Here is a 6,787-nt window from a genome sequence, read left to right as displayed (position 1 = left end):
CCCATCACCATTTTTAAAGATGTGAACTTTTGAAGATCGTTCGTATACACGTAATGATGAAGCCAACTAAACGCGCGCATTCTTCTGGCTTAGCTATTCGTTTCGTGAGACTACTTTGTCTTATTTTGAGTATAGTGACCGAGACTACTTTTTCGTAGTACAGATGAAGAACCGTCACAGAGGGAAAACAAGAACTCAGGCACAAGTTGTATATTAACTTACATGCATTTATACTGTCACGAAAATGTTATTTGTTATTGAAGTTATTTCTTTTATTTGTTTGTCGTGTCCGGAATAAACGGATGAATGGCTAGAGCAAAGTCTAATGGCCTCTATATTTGAACTTGCCTCTTGCTTTACTCGCACCTAGCTCTTAGTTTTGTGTTTTTCCATGTTCTTAAATAAGCCAAATCGAAACTCCGTAATTGACATATACCCTTGCTCGAGGCTATTCAGCCAATCATTGGACATCTGATTTCATCACCCGATATTTCCGGTGTATCCTTTTAGCGTTGGAAAATTCCATGTGATAGTAGCATACATGCCTTTTAATGTGTTACGAGGGCCCATTGTAGCCTAACGCTAGTTACTGCTAGTGAGGAACCTAATGTTATTATATAGAAAGTCTTTGAAATTGCCTACGTGATAAATCAGTATTTGAGAAATTAGGTCGGGTTACCGTGTCACAATGTCATAATACACGATTGTTCTGGTATATTCCTTATGATGACACGCTGGTCTCGGGTTAACGTCGGTTTACGTGGAATCGCGTGTAAGCTGTGCACGGCATCTTCGTGGATTCTCTGGAACGTTCGCAAGATATGCAAAGGATTTCCAAGAATAGGAAAACTGGGTCAAGTGTATCGAGAAAGATCTAGATGATTCTTGATATGGCGAATCGTATGAAAATCCGCCCAGATCGGAGAGTTTCTCAGTTTCTGTACGAATACAAGCGACGACACATATTATATCATCCTACTATATATCGTCAGTGCTCAACTACCAATAGTTTTTGAGGGATTGAGATATCGATAACAAGATTGATTCTACACTTCCATTCAGAAGTTTGAAGAGGACTGTGCTGTGAAAGTACAGTGTGCCAGTCTTTATTTCGGAGAAGGTGAAGAATTTCTGTCTCCGTTGAGGAAGTTCGTTACGCCAGGAGTTAGTGGCTATAAAGCTGATTTTGGACTGACTCTGGTAATATTTAGTCGGCGAGAAGTTCGACTTGTGCTTCACTCGATTTGTGGCTGGAAGTCCGTCTTCTATTTTGGAGCATCGCCGGAAAGGTGACTGCTGTTTCTGGGATCGCGAGAAACTTCGTCGAGGACCAGTGAATTTCGCGGTACAACGGACCGAGAATCGTCGTCATCAAGGTCGTGGCCGCTGAGGGATATCGCCGTTGGAAGAGACCATCGTGTTTTAAAGTGTATCCTATCTTGTTAAGTTTGTGAGTAATTTCCTATATTTTTGTAATTACCACTTGTTGTTGTTGGTTCGAAATCCATTGTTCAATATAGTACGTTTCATTTAAAATCTCTAGACTCGTCAATTTGTCTGTGTTCCTTACGGAAACGAACCCAGGCTTGTGTCTCGTTAAAAATTAATTATCGAGACCTCTCGCATTCCAACGTAACAAATGTTTTAACTCTAGTGCGAGCAGAGAGGAAGGCAGTCATCGCATGGCTATGATTTCAGAGGTCAGCGTTACAATACATTTATACTATTGTTTTCAGCCAACCGTGCATTAACTATTCATACTGCTAGGTAACGCCTATCATTACATCAACGTCATCCACAATGATCGTGATAGACTGGACTAAAGAGGTGATACAGCTTAGGAGATGAAAGGCTGCGGAGATAAAATGTGCAGAATGGTGTTGTAATGTATTTAATAGAAAGTGTAACTATGTTCGAATATTTTAGTTTTCCAATTACCACATCCATTCGAGAGAACCTCCTTATATACTTTGTATTTAATATTTCTTATGTAATTCTTATTGCATTTTGCATTTGCTTTAATTTTGCATCTGTTTTGTTTGTCCACAGTCCCGATGAAAACATTTTTTACAGTTTACTACTCACGTAGGTAACATCCCACCATCGTTACAGAAGGGGTGGAACAGATCTTTGAACGACACATCCATCCGCCTCATCAAAATATGTGGTGAACATTACAAATCATCGATCGATAGTCTCCATTAGAAAGTCCTGATTCATTTGGGATGATGGTAAAATAAAGATACCTTAGGCAGATAGTATTTTAGACGTGTTCCCCTAAATGTTGCCTTACATCATGCGAAGCAATAACGTCTAACATCACCCGAAACTATTGCAGAAAATACAATAAGTTCGGCTATCTCTTTGAACAGTACACGCATCATGCAACATCATAGAGAAGTATTAAGCGACATTTTGTATCATCAGATTCAATGGGAATTAAAGTTTGAATTTTTTGAATGATATAGTGATCATTTCATTATATATTGCCACGTGAAACAAGATTGGTTATTCTTCCCAAAAAACGTGGCACTTGCCAGTAAATTATATACTATAACGGTTTTACACCTTATTGTTTGCTTCGGAGATTAGACAAGAACTAACTTCTCTTCTATTCGTTTATTTAATTGTTCTAAGATTGCTTCATATAAGATCATGTGTTTAGTATTCCTACAACCAATATAAGTTTAAATGTCCAGATCAGGCAAAAAGTATAGTTTTTTCAATACGTAAGAAAAACCATAACCCACAATTTCTCATACGATGCACTGCATAATATGTTTAATCGAAAAAAGTGGAACAGAAAGAAACTGTGCATGACGTGTAAACACAGAACAAAACACAGTAACCTTGCTTTTGTTAGCAACCAGGAAAGATGTTAACACGTGTATTTGTAAGTACTTCAATCTTGTGGGAAAACTACATCCCTCTCAAAATACACCAAAAATCCCGAAACCGCAAGCTATTGTCATTGATCATAAGAAATCCATAAATAATTTTCATAGAAATGACTGAAACAATTCTTCTTTATACTGTAGCTAAGGTATAATTAGATTAAATAAGTAAGAGCAACAATTTGTATGCAGGGAGGGATATAAATGAGGTTGGTGCGGATCGTGGACGTAGGAGGGGATCGGAGGGGGATGTGGGAGGCTACACTGATTTTACTTACCTTTTGCATCTGCTTAAGTTGCTTGTTACATTCTGAATCATATGTCTACGGAAAGTTATTGACATACTTTATATTAACGACAAACACACGGCACATCTTTGCTTCCATAAAAAAGTTTTAACGCAGGCTTTCATATTTGTAATATGTATATATATATATATATATATATATATATATATATAAATATATATATATATATATATATATATATATTTATATATATATATATATATACGTTAGCTTACGTGTATGTCTACTTTGCATAAGCGGGCGGACTCATTGAAAGGGTAAGACTAGTTAAAGAATGACTGCAGATTTTGGACCTACGTAACTACTCCATTGTTTTCGTGTATTAATCCAAAACTGAGTTAAACTGGAAGAAACTGTAATGTTCTTAACAAATGTAACCGAGGATTAAGAAAATGTGACTTTAGTGAATATGATTGTTGCTATGTTTTAAACAGTGCTTGTTGCACTGTTGTTCTATCAACAACTCACAAACTCTATGAATGATGGGAATGGCATTTCTCTTCCTTCGTTTATTACGATCAACATGTACAACCAAACTTGTGACGTATGAAACACAGGGATAAAATTCATCAGATACATTCACTTTAATTCACTTAAAAGAAACTTCAGTGAGTCCTATAGCAATTGTGCAATCCGCCGAGTATTAATGACAAGTAAAAACACATACACCTTCTTACTAGTGAGGCGAGTGCCACGCACATCATGGCCTAAGTGCGTTTCGATTATAATGACATAGTAGCCTATGACTTGTAACCATATGAAATCATATGGTTTACTGTATAAGATGAGTCGTGTCACACTGATTTGCTAACAAACACACACGATGCCTGAAAACAAACTGAATTACTCTTTGACTTATACTACGAACGATAGTCTATGGTCGACTTGTTTTTGGTTTCGATGATAATCTTAACCTCTGCATTCATGCGTGTGTTTGTGTGTGTGTGACGCCTCGCTTGTAAACACGATATCTCAAGTAGGGAAGCTTGGACCAATCTAATATTTGGTGTATATGAGTAACACATTGAGTAGATGAACCATATTGTTTTGTGGGGAAGTCAAAGGTCATTTGGAGTCACCAGGGTCCAAATAGTGAAAACTTTGTAAACACGATATCTCAGAGAGACAAGCTTGGACCAATCTAATATTTCATGATTAGGAGGACCACAATTTGGAGCAAAAGCCTATAGTTTTTTGTGGAGGTCAAAGGTCATTTGGGGTCACCAGTGGTCAAATTGTGTAAACCTTGTAAACACGATATCTCAAGAAGAAAAGCTTGGATTAATCTCGTATTTCGTGTGGAGGAGTACCACACTAAGTTCAAGATCCCTATTGTGTTTGGTGGAGGTCCAAGTCCATTTGGGCTCACTAAAGGTCAGATTTTGAAAACATTGTAAACACGATAACTCAAGAAGGGAAGGATCTCATATTTAGTACGTAGTTGGTACACGTTCAGTACAAGAATTGATTGAGGTCAAAGGTCTTTTGGAGTCACCAGACTCCAGATATATATATTGTGGAACCTTGTTTAATAAGCTACCGTCTCTCCCACAGACCAGCCTATCAGATATAATGTGCGTTACGTCTCATACGAATAGGAGGCTATTGGCAACTGGAGATGAGCTTATGGGCATCCGTAGAATCTAAAACTGAAACAACGAACAAATTTGCATTGGCTTCAACGTGCCGCTCGGAAGCCTCATTTTGCGTGCAAAAAAGTGTACTTTGTAGAACAGCGGTTAAATTGGACGTTTTCCGTCGTATTTATTTCAGGTTTGATGTAGTTTCGTTGTGACCAGGCAGCGTTAGATTTTACTATGACCAATTCGAAATAATTGTGTTAAACGGTCTTAGTTTGGCAGTGAGTTCACGAGCTTTTGTCTGGATCGGCTGTTGATCTCATCTGTGTAGTCTCTTTCACCAGTTTCAGCATAGCTAGGACTTAAAAGTACCGTTCGACCTTCGTCACGTTTATGATTATGGGACAACTTGAACAAACCTGGGTAGGCCTGTGAGCAATTTTATGTTGTCTAGGCCAGCAACAGTTGGGTAAAATAGGGTTCGTTAACACAACAACGTGAAGAATACCAGTCAAAATACCAATACACTAAAGATGGCAAAACATCTCCTTCATTATTTCTTAAGGCAATTTTCCTACTAGATATTAGTCATAATTCGCAAAGTATAGAACAATTTAAGGAGTTTGCTGTTGTTACTGCTAGGATTTTTGGAAGATAGATGCTCTTACAACCTCAGATTTTCATTGCAAAAAAGATCGCTCTGATTAAGGCAGTGTAATGGAGTAATAGCGATATTTTTCGCGGATCAATCTGCAGCTAAAAGAAATTGTACGAAGTCGCCGCATTAATTGAGCAGCGGTTCAAAGTAGCAGTGAGGTACTGTATATGCTTAGCACTCCCTCACACCTAGTGTCTGTATAGTATATATGCCTAGTAAAGTAGAGGAGCCCTAATGTAACAGAAGCAAAGCTATCTTCGTAGGTATTTTTACAGATGTTGTATTTTTTAATTGTTTGAGACACTACAGTATGCCTAACGCTTATTTATGATTCTGCGCCATGTTTTACTTTGTTCAACACTAACTTTTGGTGAAAATTTGTTGAAATTTCATACTGCAAAGAAACATGACTTTCTAATGCGCAATTACGTGGCACCATGCATCTGCCAAACTGCCTAACCTTTGTTCATAGAAAGTATTGATGTTGCAGATCTGTACTTTGGAGACTTGAACAACAATCATAGGCCTAGTGGCGAGTGGAATTTGGCGAGTAGATTTTTAGTCACGGTCGCCAAATAGCGAGTACTTTCAAAAATATTTGTCGAGGCCTAAAAACATTAAAAACATGATTTTTCATGGTAGAAATCATGGATACTTTCAAACGTGGTATATGGATTTGCCATATTGAGTACAAGAATCCTATTGCTTGTGAGGTCAAATTTCCTATATGTCACCAGAGGTCAAACTCTGAAAAACTTCGTACATGATATGTAACGATGGAAATCGTGGATACCTCTAGTACTTGGTGTGTGCATTGAAGTCATCAAAACCTCAATGCATTTTGCATTCTGGTTGCAATGGTTGACATGGCGATAGCACAGACAGAACTGTAGCTTCATGGAAAAAATGAATCTTTTAATGTATATGCAAAGGTTGAGAGCACCTTCACGCCTTTGACGTACACTAGCATTCATACGTCTGTACAGTACTTTCACAACAGCCAGTAGAAAAGAATAATAAATTAAACTCTGGAAAGTTGTACACAATTCCAACTCAATGAAGGGTACTTATTTAGGTGAAATCTGTACATATCAGTATCTTTGTATAGATATTAACGCTATTCACACCTCCGAAACTATGCAGTGATTTGAATATCAACGAAGGAAGAACTTGTACAATATTAGGGATAAGTTAATACCATCAGTTACAGCACCGATCGTGGCAAGATGTACAATTGTGAATAAAATATACTGTAATACTGTTAAGAAATCCAGAAGGAAGATGCATTGGAATTAGTCTCCCCCAGAGAGAAGGAGGGGAACGGAGGGGGTGACCCCAGTCCCCCTT

Source organism: Apostichopus japonicus, chromosome 12 (genome assembly GCF_037975245.1).
Source record: "Apostichopus japonicus isolate 1M-3 chromosome 12, ASM3797524v1, whole genome shotgun sequence".
Lineage (NCBI taxonomy): Eukaryota > Metazoa > Echinodermata > Holothuroidea > Aspidochirotida > Stichopodidae > Apostichopus > Apostichopus japonicus.
This window is presented reverse-complemented; position numbering follows the sequence as displayed.